A 14782-nucleotide genomic window follows, 5' to 3' on the forward strand; every position below is an offset into this window, starting at 1 on the left:
ATCCCCAGGGTCAAACCGAGGCAGCAAGTCCAACTGGAGACCATATTTAGCTAAAATGTGCACCCCACCTGAGATGAGACGCCCTGATAACCTCACCAGTAACATCTGATAAGAGAAACAGGAACTGAGTTGGGGCAAGGGCCTTATCTTTGCAGTTGGTTGAGAGGGGCCTTCTTTATCAGTCGGAGGGGGCAGAAAAGGCTGTTAGGGCTTATGTGGAAAGACCAAGGGGGCCCTGCACCTGTCTCTCCAGACTCCTGAGAAAAGGTTGAAAAAACAACCTTCAGTGCTGAGGAGGCCTCTCGTTGTGGAGGCAGGCTGAGATGAACAGAATTTCTACTATAGTGAGTGCCATAGCTCATTCCCAGAGTCATTAGTGTGAACGCGCTCGTGTGTATAAACTAGATAAAGCAAGGATGGTTTTCCATTACCATCCCAATCAAAATTTCCAAAGCTATTAGAGATAGCTTGAACTCTTACTGTGTGAAGAAGGATGAACAGAGCCATTTTCTGAAATGCTCCTATAACTAGTTCAGGAATTGAATGCTTAATATCCTCCTTTAGCTACAGAGGAGTCCCATGCATCCATGGGGATGGGCAGGGAGGGGTAATACACAGGCTTCCTTCGTGCCAGTTGCTGAGAGAGATCTCGGAGAAAAATACTTGTGGCAATGTGGGATTTCTGAGATGGCCATGAATGAACAGAATCAAAAAAAAATAGATCCCCAAGTTCAAAGCTGAAATAGATGAGCCAGAAGTGTCTGAGACTATAGAGAGCCAAGGCCTAGAGGAACCTACTGAGGAGGATGAGAAACAGGAAGGCTTGAAGATACAAACATTTAATCATCATCAAAGGAGCACCTTTATCCTGTTGGCTCTAGTAGCCAACTCTTTGTTTTTCTGCTCAAGTATCTATCATCTGAAATCTTCTCTCCACAAGTGGTTAAAACTCAGGCATTAGGCTGCAGAGCAGACATGAGTATGAGAGCAGAAGCTCTCCTGATGCCTTCTAGTCAGTATCCCTTCCAATGCACTAGCCTCTTCATGACACATTTATTTATAGGGCACTTATTGTATTTATAATATTGGAATAGGTCACGGAATAGAAAAAGTTCTAAGTCAAATTCTATTCTACGTTCTATTCTCATCAACGTGTTTACAATTTATTTCAAAGACAGCATTAGAAATTATAATTAAAGATGACAAAGGAATACGAAAATACAAGAAAGCCTATACCACCTAACAGTGAGTGCTACTAACGCCGTATGCAGTACTCTAGGAGTTCATGAAAGGACAATAACCATGAGAAAAATTTCTTAGAACAGCTAAGGCTTGAAAGAAGTGGGGCTTGGATGAGTGGGAAGGAGGAGGAAGGCTATTTCAAGGTGAGTGTAACAGTTATCTGTTGTTATATAACAAGTTACCACAAAATTTGGAGGCTCTAAAGATTTGTTATCTCATAGTTTCTATAGGTCTAGAATCCAGGTGTGGTTTAGCTGCATCCCCTGGTTTAGGATGTCTCATCAGGCTGCAATCAAGATGTCGGCTGGGGTTGCAGTCATCTCAGACATTGAGGAGAAGTGGATCCACTTCCAAGCTCACTCGTGTGGATGTTGACAGATCTTGAGTTCTCATGTAGGCATCTCATGGGGCTCCCTGTAACACGGCAGTATGCTTCCCAACAGCAAGAACTTTGAGGGAGAGAGGGCTTCCAAGATAGAAGGCACGGTCTTTTTGTAACCTAATCTTGGAAGTGACATCCCATCATTTCTACCATATTCTCTTCAGTAAAAGTGAGTCAGTAACCGCAGCCCACACCCAAGGGGAGAGGGTTACATGAGACCATAAATGCCAGGAGGTGGGGATCATTGTGGGCCATCTTAGAGGCTGCCTACCACAGGGGATTAATGCAGAAGAGCAAGGGAAGAGAGAACTTAAAAACTCTGGTTAGGATGAACTTGTTTAGAGACCTCTGGCTGCAAGGCTAAAGAGATTTTATTTTATCTTTTAAGTCAATATTTCTCAAATTCATTGTGCATGCAAAGCACCTGGAGAGATGGTTTCCTATCAGATTCTTGAGCCCGGGCTACAAAGATTTTATTTCAGTCTATCTGGGGTCAGGCCTGGGAATATGTATTTATAGCAAGTACCTGAGTGATTCTGGTGCAGATGGTCCAAGGACATGCTTTGAGAAATTCTGCTGCAAGCAGCGGAAGAACTACTATTTTTTTAATACAAGAAAGATGTGCCCAGACTACAGAGAAATAGGCATTAGATGTGATCAAGGCATCTCTTGAACAATAGTTCTCAATTCCAACTGCACATTTGAATCACTTGGGGAAATTCTTTGAAAATACCCATATCTGGAGTATTCCCCCAAAGTAAATCCCCAGACATTTTGATTGAATTGGTGTGGCATGGAGCTCTGGCTTCCTAGGTAATTCAACCTCCATCCCCTGCTCTCTCCTCTTCCCCTCTTGAGTCTAAAACCTTGCTATTCCATGTGTGATCTCCAGATAGACAGCATCAGCATCACCTGGAAGTTTGTCAGAATGCAGAATCTCATGCACCATCCTACATCTGTGAATCAGAATCTGTATTTTAACAAGATTCCCCAAGTGAGTTATATGCATATTAAAGTCTAGGGAACCAATCATTATTGAAAAATTTCATGGAGGTAGAGAAATATAAATCAGTTTTCCCCAAATGCCCCCCTAGAATCCATATTTGTAAAAAGTTCCTGAAGGGATTCTGATGTGCAGCCAGGTGTGAGACTCACAATAAGCAATCTGTCTTCCCCAAATCGGGTTACAGGTTATTTGTGTTACAATATAATAAATATTCTCCTTGTGGGGCTATTGTGTCCTTGTATGCTCCTTGTAAGAAGGCATTACATAAATTCTAGGTATGACCATTTCTCATTCATCCACAAGCCGATTAGGAAATGAATTAATATTTATTGAATCAATGTACTTTTTATCATACTATGTGACCTTTATAGATTATCCACCGCAACCCAGGACCTTGTGCCACACACCTTCAACTCAAGATCAAGCCAGAAAAATGAACATGAATCATTAGTATCTGATTAAGTCTGCCTGGGAAAAAAATGGAAATGAGATAAAAGCATGTGTCTCTAGTTGTCTCTTCCTCTTGCAGGATGAATGAGAACATGAAGTTCTGGCCCATGTTGGGGTGGGGCAACTCAGAACCTGAGATGGGCATGGAGTGAGCATGAAAAATAGTGCCTGGAGCCACGGAAGATAGACACCTTGGGGGAAAACAACCAGACTTCCCAATTACGATCTGAGAGAGGCTGGGCACAAAACAATGAAAAAAGAAACCAGACAAGAATTAAAATTAAAGACCTGGAGAAATTCTCTGAGCTTACCAGGGGGTAATAAAGAAAATCTTTTATATAATATCTGAAGCCTCAGACTTATGTAAAGATAGATCCATGGCACAGTATGGACATGGACCAAGTGTTTCTGTGGAAATCTCACAGCAAAATGAATCACATGAATGTCAGCTAATATTTTTGTATTGTCCATCTTCTTCCCCACTATACTTGGTAAAGGCAATTGAGAGTTGACTAAACTCATCTTATTGTTGTCCTCATGATCCTGCTTTCTATGATTTTTATCCATCATGAAAAGGGCTCACTTGGAAGAGTTCAGAGCAGTGAAGAGAAATCCCAGAGTGCCCATCCTCCAAAAAAAGTCCTTGAGTTCAGCTGTCATGGTGTGGTAACAGGCATGACACTTCCACCAGGTTCCCAAGCAGAGGAGTCCTTAGATATCCTGTGTGGCTGGAAACAGAAGACATGATTGCTCCTAGGCAGCAAGAAGGTGGTACCTTGTTTCCAGGAATAGTGCCATCGACTGGCTGCACAGCCAGGTCATCCAACATCATGGAACCATAGTATGGAGTGAGAGGCAAGAGAAAAAAGAGAATTGGAGTAGACCTCTTCCTCTACATCAGAGCAGGCCACGGATAGCCATGGAAGAGAATGTAATTTTTATCATACATTTTTCATTCTGAAGGTGTCACAACCTTGAAGAAGATATTCATGACAGCATCCTGAAAGTGTCCAGAAAGTATATAGTCAGAGTTCAAGTAAGGAAATGAACTCAAGGAAATCTAAGTCGTGACCTTCCTTCTGAACAATTAAGCCATTAAACAGAAAATTAGAATCATTGAATTTGAAAGCCAGAAGGGATCTTAAAGGTCAAGCAGGAATCCCTCCGTTCAATTAACAAGTTCATTTAATATTGATTGAATAAATGATCATTCAGTCTCATTTCAAATATTTCCAATGACAGTTCTTATTTTAAAAATTACTTTTTTATACTAAATAGAAGTCTGCTTCTCCATAATTTCACATGTTCGTATGTTTCATATGTTGATATTCATTATGTGGAGCAACACAGACTAAATTCTACCTTCATATTTTCAAATATTTGAAGACAGTTATCATGTCCACCTCCCAAGCCCTCATCTCTCTACCCAGTACCCTCAGCCATTCCTCATGACTGTCTTATACATTTTAAACTCCTCAAGAGAAGAATCTAAGTTCAATATCTTTTTCTGTTCCATACAATTCTCAATGCTGCAACTAGTATGTAGTGGGAAGTCAATAAAGATGAATTGAATACATGAGTTAATATTTATATGTCCACTTGACTGTTCAACATGTCCACTTAGATGTCACAAAACTACTTCAGCTCAACTCCAAGACTCAAATCAAGACCTTCCTTCCAAATATGGTCCTTTCCTAAGGTTCCCTATCTCAGTTCGTAACATCATCATCTCAAATCCACACACTTCTCTCCATCTTCAACTATGAACACCTTGGTCCAAACTACCCTTTTCTCCTTTGAATCATTTCATTAGCCTTTTGAATGAGCCAGATGATCTCTGGGACCATGCAATATTTCTTCCCCACAGGAGCCAGAGTGATCTCTTCAAAATACAAATATGATCATGCCAAACCCCTAATTAAAAATCCTTCAATGACTTCACCTTGCTTATAGGCAAAAGACCAAAATCCTGAAAGTGGCCTCTAAGACCCTGTACAGTGTGACCCCTTCTCACTTCCACTGCCTATACTTCACCCCTCTCTCTTGCATTTTCCATGCTCCTGTCAAACAGGCCTTCTTCCAGTCACCTGAATGTCCCACGTGCCCTCCCACCCCAGAGGCTTTGCACATATTATTCCCTCCCTATGGAACACTTTTCCTATCTCCTTGTCACCAGTTTAACTCCTCCTCATCTTTTGGATCAAAGTTGACACATTAATTCCTCAGAGATGTCTTGAGATCTCCCAGTAAGTCCAGATTTGGGGGTTTTGTTTTTTAATATGCTTTACTATATCAGCTTTTAATAATATCTAATTAATTTGATTAATGTCCATTTTCTCACTAGTTTATAAACTCTGGGAGATCAAAGACTATATCTGCTTTTGTTTATCATTGAATCTGACAAATTGCATAAATATATTTGTATGAATAAATGAATGACTCTCCTAGATTCTAGGATTTCCCAGAATTTGGTGATCATGACTGACTCTCGGCTGCAGCAGGGTCCCAAGCCTTACCATATGCTCACTTTTGAGTGATGTTGGACACCCCAGAATCACCCTGAGCTAGAGGCCAAGGGTTTTCTCAGAGACTAATGATTTCCACCCATTCTTTAGCTGTCTGACATACTCGAGAGCCCATCTGGGGGCACATAGGATAGCTGAGGTCAGAGTGTTCTCCATATTTCTGAGCCAATTCCCACATAAGGGACTGGGACGGGTAAGCAAAACCCACCCAGAGAGGCTGGCCATCTATGAGGAAATCAGAGGGGCTGACATGATTATTATTTTCTCAGTGACTCCTGGCTAGGCTTATGACGAGCCTTTTGGTGTGGATATTTCCAGTAGACATGTTATTAAAATACACAAGTCTATAATTATGAGATGCATATCCTCATCCCTCAAATATGTCCTGAGCATGTACAATATTCCTGGTGCTGTGCCGCATGCTGAGTTACACAAGGGACCAACTCTCAACCCCGTCCTCAAGGTTCTCTTTCTAGTGGGAGAAATAGAGACATTAACAGAAGGAGGAGGAAACAGCTGTGAGAACATCATGAAGGAAGTGATGGCCTAGAGCTGGGAGAGGTCTCTCAGAGGAGGTGACATGAACTCATAACAGAGAAAACACTTGCTTCCCTGAGGTAACGTCTGCTTGGAGGTACCTTAGGATGACCCAAGAAGGAAGAGGAGCCTCCTCAACAGTTATACACATGCATGTGCACACACACGTGCACGCACACACACACACACAAATACTCCTTTGGCTATGATGCTTTGAGTTTAATTAAATAAATAAATAAACTGAAAACTAACAGAAAAATCCTGAACCTAGACTAGACACAACCAGTCTCTTTTTATGGGGAAGCTAATGTCTATCAGAGCTTTCATGGGGGCTCCTTAACCACAGATGTAGCAAAGTCCCTGCCAAGTAAAGCTTAGAGATTACCAAAATGCTGCTATTGTACACGCCACAAAACAGACCAGCTAAAGTGTAATGGTATGGGTTGAGAAAATAAGGAATTAAGAAAAGCAAAAAGGAAGGGGAGAGGGAAAGAAGGACATTAGTTCCCTGGGTACTGATCACTCCCTTTAACTTTTCGTCTTTGGTAAGGAGCCCTCCCAAAACTGGGAGTTCCCAGAATTTGGTGCTTCTGGGCACTAACCTTCTCCCCAGTCTGCCAATGAGAACTGTGAGTAAATCTGGAGAGGCTATTAAGAAAGTAATGTGCTCTACGAAAGGCAAATAATGCCTATGGGACTGGCCATGAACTTCCGTTTCTGTATGTTCTTTGATTTCATTCAGTTTGAAATATTGAGATTTATTCTCAGCTATACCAGCACGTTATAGCCTACACTAAATCTATAAATCTTTATCTAGGCTAATCAAGTTGTTTCAGTTCATAGAGTTGTTTTTAGTCAGAGCAAGAATGCAACTTTTCTCCTGTGAAGTATTAAAAATTCAGCTATAAACTGAACCATTCAGGTTCCTGCTTCTCCTCTGGAGCTGTCTCTCTTCTAGGAGCTCTGGAAAGAAACAGCTGTCATATTAATATCAGCCTTCCACATTTTTCTCTTTGAATTAGTCAGCTCTACTGTGGTAACAAACAGCATCAATCTCTCAGTGGCTTAAAACAATTAACATTTACTTTTTGCTCTTGCTTTTACTAAAAGTTGGTGGCTACAAGGTGGCTGCTAAGCTCTGCTCCCTGTGTCTTCCCATTCCAGAACCCAGACTGAAAGATAACTCACTATTTGGGATACACCGTTCTCATGGCAGAGAAGAAAGAGCAAGAGAACTGCTGGCAGAAACTCCAGATGCTCCTTAAAGCATCTGCTCAGGCATGACATACAGCATGTCCACTCACATCTATTGACTAAAGCCCTTCCATGGCCAAACCCCAAACCAACTGGTCAGGGACTTACACCCTTCCCACAGAAGGCACTGCAAGACACATAGCAAGAGGCAGGAATTGTTAATCCTCTCAATGAAAGGGGTGTCAATAACTTCAGAATAATAATACAACCTACCATAAACTTCAACTCCACTCATGCAATTTGTATCCAACACGGGGAGTTTCTCCCCATGTCAACTGAAAAGGAGTTTGATATTACTTTTTTTTCTTCTTAAATTGTTTCAAAACTCGGGTCAACATTTGCCAAATTGTTCTTCAGATGTCCTTTAAGATGTCAACAGTTGTTAAACAAAAAGTATTCCATGGTTAAATAAGTTTGACAAATACTCTGTATTAATAGCCATCTCTTAATATTCACAATTCCTTATTATCATATTAAACGCTCTGAGAATTCCTGCTGTAAAGATACTTGCTTAACTCAGGATTGAGATCACAGAATTCTTTTTATAATGGCATAACCATTAATACTTCATGAGATTCTAGTGGCTAACCCTACCCTAAAGATTAGGAGAGAATCACTCAGACGGATTCTTGCTATTTCCTCATTTCTATGCATCCAGACTGAAGGACACCTAGTGATGTTGAGAGGAGGTGTGCATGAGGCCAACGGATCTGCCTGAAAAAAGAGGATTGCATTTTTCACTAAGATCAAACTCTATGCTAGGAATCTGAAAATGCTAATTCAGATACTACTTCTTGCCTACTGAATTAAATATAAACATCTCAGACTGGCTTTTATTTCTTTGTTCCTTTATGCAATAAATATATTTTGAGTCCTACTCTATGCCAAGTACTATGCCAGATATTGAGTACATTGTGTGAGCAAAACCAACATGGGCCCTGCCTTTATGGACTTGCCAGTTGAAGACAAGAGGAGACAGACACAGGAATAAATAACCAATGATCATATAGCCTCTCAGCGGCGCACTACACAGTTGGTCACCCATTCCTTCTTGAAACGCTTTCCACTCTTAGCTTCTGAGATGCTGCCTGTTCTTGATTTTCTTCTACATCCTTGGCATCTGCTTCTCAGTCGCCTTTGCTGGCTCCTCTTCCTCTATCTGTCTTCTAAATATAGAGCACCCAGCACCCTTGCCTGGGTCTCCCTTCCCTTCTGTATCTCTTCCCAGGTGATATCATTCATGCTCATGGCGATAAATTCCATGTATGTGCTCATGACACCCTAATTTCTCCCTCCAGTGAAAACTCCCCTCTGAGGATATAATCTCCTCGCATTGAGCCACCTTGCACTTACCTGTCTTGAATCATTTCATGTGTTCTCTCTTTTTCCATGCTTGTTTGGATCCTTCTTTCATGCTCCTCCTAACTTATAAACCCCTTGAGGGCAGGGATCCTTAGTCTGTTTCATCTTCAGTTTCCATACTGCGTTGCATCGTAATTGTTCCCTATATGGTTATCGAATTTAATGTTTGAACTGAATTTCTGCCCTAGGGATCACTGAGACACAGATGTAATGAAAGGAAATATTTTATTTAAAGAAATAATGTTTCATTGTTCTGTACTTCCAAATGAACGATCTACAATGAGAGAACACAGCTATAAACATTGGCATGAGGTGAATACTTAAATTTAAAAATGCTAAATCAAGCCAATATCATCCCTTGTGGTCACAGAACCCACAACAAAGGTTTTATAAATTGCCTACATTCCTGCATCCCATCTGGTGATGCTGGGTTGCTACAGCCATGGATGACTTAATCTTCACAATAGTTCCCACTTGGATCTACTCCCTACTTTAAAATGAAAAGTGGAAGGAAAACAGCAAAGGCTTGCCTAAAACTCTCCCATTCAACCAGAGCAGCAATTCAACCACATAATGCTGACTCCTTGATTTGGATTCAGTGCCAAAGAGGAGGTGAAAAGAGGAAGACTCGCTGGATTGCAGAAAGATTTCACCAGCAGCTCTAATAATAGCCAGTGGCAATTGCAGCTCTGGTCCTTCATCTGCATTTTGATCCTGTTCTTTTCCCAACCTCTTGCAAGCCCTCTTCCATGAGTCAAAATTACCTAGGTTTATGGGCCAGTCCCATGGTGTAGTGGTTAAGTTCAGGGTGTTCTGCTTTGGTGGCCTGGGTTTACAGGTTCAGATCCTGACTGTAGACCTACACCACTCATCAGCATGCTGTGGCAGTGACCTACATACAAAATAGAAGAAGATTGGCACAGATGTTAGCTCAGCAACAATCTTCCTAAAGCAAAAAGAGGAAGATTGGCAACAGATGTTAGCTCAGGGCAAATCTTCCTCAACAATGAAAAAAATTACCTAAGTTTCATACACCTTTAGAAGAAAAGAGGACTGTTGTAAACAACCTAAGTATTGTCTAGAGAAAAGCTAAGAGCCTTTTTGTACTTGATGATCTGCCTAAATGAGTCAGGGTCCCTGGTGACCACACAAGGGGGCCCTGATTATAATCGGTCCCTGTGGCACAGCTCCTTCGTGTGTGTACAGAGACTGCTTTTTCTCATCTTGGTTGCCCTAAAAAAATTTTGTCCTTGGCCTCCATATGCTTAAAGCTTAGGGCTTAGTCTATCAAAATAAGAGGAAAATGGTCTGGATTACATCTCTTTTGCAAAAATAAACATTTTTCAACTGCCATAGCATTTTCAACTATATCTTATTTTTCCGCCAGTATCCCTTCTTAATCACACTTCCCTAGATAAACATGGATTTTGTGCTATAATATTTATTAACAGGAGCCCTCTCGGTCAACAGGGGCTTTAGAAATTCTACCAGGCATTTGGCATGCTGTCCAGCTGAGTCCCCAGCCACGTTGTGAGTCAACACAAATACAGCTGATCGTGAGCAGGGGCAATGGTTCTCCTCCTAGCACTCTGCAGCCATGACCCTTGGCTCAACCTCTGGGCCACCAATCTGGGATGTGAGCTGGCCTTTTTAAAAATAAAGTGCTCTGACAGAGAGAGATCATCATCAGTTGAGTCTTGCAAAACAATCCTCTTTTCTTGCACTCTCCTATTCCATCTTCTTGGCATGTGCCATTCCCTATGCATCACTGTAATCCCACATCCCTGATTTCTCACCAAGGCCTGAACACCAGTGTCGGTTTAGATTGACACCATCTGCTTTGTCATGTACTGTGATTTCACAATCAATGTTACTCCTGCTTGATAGATGCTGAGGTTGTTCATCAGAGGGCAGTCTTGCTGCACATAGTGTCTCCTTTGCCCTCCTTTGGTAATTCCCCAAGTTCCCAGTCACTACTCAGTCATGCACATGAGCAAACTCTCAGACTACTTGGCAATTAAAGCCCTGCCAGCTGGATAGCTTATATTTCTATTCAATAATCTTCTCATTCACTCATACTAAGTGTTCATTACACAGCTCAGTGTTAACAGTCCTTTAACTTGTCACATCTATGATGTATATAACAGCTCTTGCATTCTAAACTAGGCTTTAACAAAGCAGTACTATGGTGATCATAAAACAACCACTCTTATCTATGGCGTCTCTGGCCATGGTGAGTATGACAAATAATATAGTACTTACCTTGTACAGTCCTTGCCCTTATACCCACCCTCACTTTTCACCAAAGTTTCACCACAAACCCTGTGCCCTTGTCATGTATGAGAACATCAAAGATGCCCAGGGTGTGGCAATGGGCCAGCAGCAGAAGCAGAGGGTGAGGTCCCTGGGATATGACGAGGGCACTGGGTTATGGTGACCCAAGCTGCTGTGGGACCAACATCCGCTCAAATATAACTTTCCCACTTCGGTGGGTCAGAAAGTCTCTTTTTCTATCCCCCAAAGCTATCTCATGGCCATTCTGTTTGTCTACACAACTGCCCAGAGTGAGTTCACATTTCTCTTTCACTATTCCCTCAGTTAGCTCTGTATCTTTAGAGCTGATCCCATGTTTTGGCATTCTTTCAGACTCATTTCTTTCTTCCTCCCAACCTGTGGTAAAACTAAGCCAAAGTAGTAGGTGTGTTAGCTCAGAGCCCAAGAACGTGGAGGTACCTATGGAGCTGTGTCTGGGCTAGAAGGCCACCCAGAAAAAGCACAGATGATACAAGTTTTTGCTGGTGGCTGTGTGAGCTGATGGCACAGAGGGCCAGACTTCCTGGAGGTCTGACCCACCACATCCTTGCCCCAAGGGAAAGAGAGCAAGTCCTCTCCATCTTGGCATTTCCCCTCCTCTGGCAGCATAGACCCAACCCAGAGGATAGAGTCATCTCACTGTCTCCCACCTGGGGTAGAGTGGGAGGGTCTCACTCTCAGGGAGGCCTCCTACAGCTCTCTCCTTTCCCTTTGACTGAAGGATAAAGGTCTTTATTTGCTTCCTGTGGGAGATGAGGCAGGGAGTTTCGCTAGGGTTCTGGGGGACCCCACTTATGTCACCTCCCTCTACCCTGGGGAACAACTGGCAGGTTGAAGAATACAAGATCTACATGATAAGATCTTATCCACAGTTGTCTAGTTCCGGAGCTACAGACTTTGAGCTCCCCGTAATCACTGAAGCATCTACAGTCTACTTTTTCATAAGCTCCCACTACCAAAGGAGAAAAAAGAAAATTATCTTCCGCCTATCCTTGACCTGTCCCCAGCCCCACTCCCAATCAAGAACCTTGAGCAAAATATTTTTCTCCATTTTAGAGAAAGAAAGTAGGGAATGCTTTTTCTTATATGAAGAGAAATACTACAAAGAGTCAAGGGTTTCTATTCAGGTCCTTTTACACCAATAACCCATTGCCTCCACTCCAGGGTTTTCCAGCTTTTTCCTCTCTGTTGCGATATGTTTAGATGGAAGTACAAAATTACTGTTCTTTTGTTTTCACTTTTTTATAAATGGACTTCTACCAACAAAGACATAAGATTAGTCTCTTATGAGCATGAAAACCTCTCTTCTGGCTTCTCCATGTTCTACCTGAGGACCTCCAGGCCCCCCTGGTTCTTCCAACAAGCAGAGGAAATCAAAGAGGATTTCCAGAGACACCAATAACTTTGCATTCCACCCACAGCTCTCTCCGTGGCAGCAAATCTTCACTGTGAAATCATCAATTCCAGGAGAGCAGAAGGTAATTCGCTCCCTCCAAACACAGGTGGCCACTTCAGGGCACTGGACACATTTTCACTCTTAATAGCAGGTCTCTTTGGATGACTGTGGTGTGCTGTGAGCCTGGGAATTACAGAACAAAAACACGAAAGGGAGAGAGGGAAGGAAAAGAGAACGCAAGATTGAAATACAAGGAGAACCCAGTACTCTATGGGTCTGGTGTGCTACAAGCTGTGTTCCATTTCACACACACACAGCAGAGTGTTGTACAACGTAAGGAATCACAACTAGCAGGCTCCCCTGGCTTAAGTCTACCTCTCAGAAGGAAGCTGGGCAGGGCAGAATTTGGATCTTGTAAGTCAGGACAGGATTAAGAGGGGGAACCCAAAACCACAGACTTAGCCCGTTTCAATTAGCACCAAAGGACTCGGAAGGACAAGGACCACAGCACCTAGCAAATATTTACTAAGCACCCTCTAAGTGCCCACACATTGTTGTAGGAGGTCAGGGGAGCAAGGAGATGGCAGATGCTGACCTAAGCAGGCCCTCATGCCCTCTGATTCATAAGAGGCCAACGGTGAGCAATCACCAGAGAGGAGAGCTATTCAGGATCCATGATGGTCCTGGACAAAGGACAAGGATCAGAGGACTGGCAGACCCTCCTGGTCCCAGGTGACACCTGGCCACAGGCTTTGCTTGTCCCCTAAGGACAACACTGTAATAAGCCTTTACTGCACTACAAGGTTTAGCCTTTGTTGGACTAAAAGATTCTCTTACACCATGGTTTTCAACTCTGGCTGCACGTTGGAATTACCTAGGGAGCCATTTAAAATCCTGATGCCCACATCCTACCCAGACTAATTAAATCAGAATCTCTGGGGGTAGCACCCAGGATTCAGCATTTTTTAAAACTTCCCAGGTGATCCTGACGTGTGGCCAAGATTGAGAACCACCGCATGGAGGTAATGGTCCTAATTACTTCTCCAGCTTTTCTCTGCCTCCACGTTCCTCTTACCTAAGCTGTTATATTTCCTTTTTATTTTTAGTTTGTTCTGCTTTGTCCTTTCAGTAGATAATTCTATAATACCCCATTAAACCTTTTATCATGCATTAACTTTGCTTTTTCCCATTTAATTTTCATTGCTTGCTCCACTTTCTCCATCTTCCCATTATGTTTGTTTTGTGTTTTCTTTAGTCCAGCATCAACATTTACAGGGCACTAGATATGGCAGAGTACTATAGTAGGCACTTAAATGCTACTAAAAATTAAATCCAGTGCAATAATATTTTCTGTTAAATTCCGCGAGACAGTTATAGGCTCTTGTCCTAAGGAAGATTGGCATTTTGGCAAAGTCTCTCTCTCTTCCTAGGAAGCAGCTCCCTTGGTATACAAATAAAAGATCCAAAATAAATATATTTTGACCAAAGAAAAAGGGAATGTCACAAATAGGGAGGAAAGAAGCATTAAAAGTCGTCCCAAGCTAAATATCAACAGCTCCTCTGCCAAAATCTTGGCCTCAGTCCAGGAGGGAGATACCGTGGGAAGAAAAAGTCCCCAGACTGTCTGTACAACTGGTGAGGCTGTTCTCTGGGGGCAGAACACCTACCGATTCAGGCTCATTTCTTCGTTATCTGCAGACAAGTCAAAGAGTACCTGGAGAGTCCCTAAGATGTTGAGAGCTGAGATGACGAAGACAGGGCCAGGAGACAGCCCCAGAAGCAAAGTCCTCAGTCTTCAGGGGAAGCTATGCAGTGGAACTGCCCTCCTCTTCTCCCCCTGCTGCACAGCTGCACAGGTGAGAGTGGACTTGGAGCCTCAGAACCACAGGCCCTGCAGCTTCCGGGGCCAGGTGAGCCCTGGAGAGCCCAAAACATTGTCACTCCCACAGAGCCCAACCCAGCACTGACACCACCATAGAAGCCAGTGGATTTTTGCCCAATAATTGATTGAATGAATAATTGATTCTCCTGCTGAAATTACTCCTGGAGAGTTCATGGGAAGACTGAAATGGAAGATAGCTCTGTAATCCCACACTGGAACCTCAGTCCCTTGATACTCAGATACGGCTCCTCAATTTCTCTATCTTCCCTTTATCTTGCTTTTGTTTTTCAGGAATTAAGCCACATGCCTTGTTGGAGCAATAAGAGATGTTTGTTCCTTTTAGAAGAAGCAAAATTTTGCAGAGTCAAATGATGAAGGGATGAGGAGCAGGGATAAATAATTGTAATATATACTAGCATAAAAGGAACCTGGA

At 42.5% G+C, this 14782-nt stretch overlaps 1 long non-coding RNA gene and 1 gene segment (V, D, J or C); one reads left to right on the forward strand and one right to left on the reverse strand.

The window, feature by feature from the left end:
• Positions 1 to 14782, forward strand: part of LOC103543748 (T cell receptor alpha chain MC.7.G5-like) — a 440107-nt gene that overhangs the window by 166273 nt on the left and 259052 nt on the right.
• On the reverse strand, positions 8755 to 14274 carry LOC139084262 (uncharacterized). Its single transcript, XR_011541659.1, has 3 exons — positions 14135 to 14274; positions 9523 to 12650; positions 8755 to 8952 (listed from the first exon to the last, which is right to left on the reverse strand). It is a non-coding gene; the product is annotated as an uncharacterized lncRNA (long non-coding RNA).

Source organism: Equus przewalskii, chromosome 1 (genome assembly GCF_037783145.1).
Source record: "Equus przewalskii isolate Varuska chromosome 1, EquPr2, whole genome shotgun sequence".
Lineage (NCBI taxonomy): Eukaryota > Metazoa > Chordata > Mammalia > Perissodactyla > Equidae > Equus > Equus przewalskii.